Consider the following 1,778-nt stretch of genomic DNA (forward strand, 5'->3'; position numbering starts at 1 on the left):
CTCATGTAGCATTATCTACTTGTTGATTCCTCCACAACACTTTGACAGATGCAACGTCTTTATTTCTCATCCTCTTCACTTGCCAGTCTAAAATCTCAATCAGGACCTTCTCATAAGTCAAATTCTCTTCAATACTTATGTTTTCCCTTGGTACAATTGAATTTAGATCACCCACAAACTTCCTCAACATCGACACATGAAATACCGGATGAACCAAAGTCAACTCAGGTGGCAAGTCTAACTTATGTGCTACCTTGCCAATGCGCTTTAATATCCTATATGGTCCTATATATCTAGGGCTCAACTTCCCTTTCTTACCAAACCGCATTACCCCTTTCATAGGTGAAATCTTCAAATATACCATATCGTCCATATCAAATTCAAGCTCTCTCCTCCTAGTGTCCGAATAAGACTTTTGACGACTTTGAGACATTTTCAATCTTTCTCTTATGAGCCTTACTTTATCCATTGCATCAATTATCAAATCTGGACCAATCAACATCATCTCACCAACTTCAAACCACCCCACCAGAGACCTACATCTTCTCCCGTACAAGGCTTCAAAAAGAGCCATGTGGATACTAGAGTGATAACTATTATTGTAAGTGAACTCAATCAATGGTAAATGATCATCCCAACTTCCTTTCAGGTCAACTACACATGCCCTTAACATATCCTCCAAGGTTTGAATTGTTCTCTCGGCTTGCCCATCAGTTTGAGGATGAAAACGATACTTAACTTGACTTTAGTGCCAAGACCTTTTTGAAATGACTTCCAAAAATGTGAACTAAATTGAGTACCTCTATCCGATATAATCGACAAAGGAACACCATGAAGTTTCACAAGTTAACGAATGTACAACTTAGCATAGTCTTTGGCACCATAAGAAGTTTTGACTGGTAGAAAATATGTTTATTTGGTCATTCGGTCCATAATGACCCAAAGAGAATCATGTTGTCTTCTAATATGAGGCAAACCCGTGATAAAGTCCATGTTCACATCTTTCCACTTCCATGTAGGAATTTTGATTTCTTGAGCTAAACCTCCCGGCCTTTGATGTTCAACTTTCACTTGTTGAAAATTAGGACACATAGCCATGAACTCTGTTATGTCCTTCTTCATGCCATTCCACCAATACACTTCCCTCAAGTCACAATACATCTTGGTGGATCCCGGATGAATTGAATACCGAGAACTATGGGCCTCATTCAATATCAACTCTATTATTCCATCAATATTTGGAACACACAACCCACCTTGGTAATGTAATACCCCATCTTCTCCTAGGGAGAAAGCCTCAACAGACTTTTCAGCAACCAACTTCTTCAATTCGACCAAAATTGGATCATTGTCTTGTTTGGCCTTGACGTCTACCACAAGAGACAATTCCAAAACATTATGTATAAGAACACCTGCATCATTGGAACAACCAAACGCACACCTAAATATGCCAATCTATGGAATTCTTTGACCAATTCCATTTTACCTTCTTTAACATGTGCAACACTACCCATAGACAATCGACTAAGAGCATCGGGTATAATATTTGCCTTACCCGGATGGTAAAATAGGCTCATGTCATAGTCTTTTAGGAGTTCAAACCATATTCTTTGCCTAAGGTTGAATTCCTTTTCACTAAACACATATTGCAAGCTTCTTTGGTCGGTAAACACATAAACATGCACCCCATAAAGATAGTGGCGCTAAATTTTCAATGCAAACACAACTGCCGCAAGTTCAAGATTGGGGTTTAGGTATTTTCTTTCATGTACTTTAAA

This window comes from Solanum dulcamara, chromosome 6 (assembly GCF_947179165.1).
Source record: "Solanum dulcamara chromosome 6, daSolDulc1.2, whole genome shotgun sequence".
Classification (NCBI taxonomy): Eukaryota; Viridiplantae; Streptophyta; class Magnoliopsida; order Solanales; family Solanaceae; genus Solanum; species Solanum dulcamara.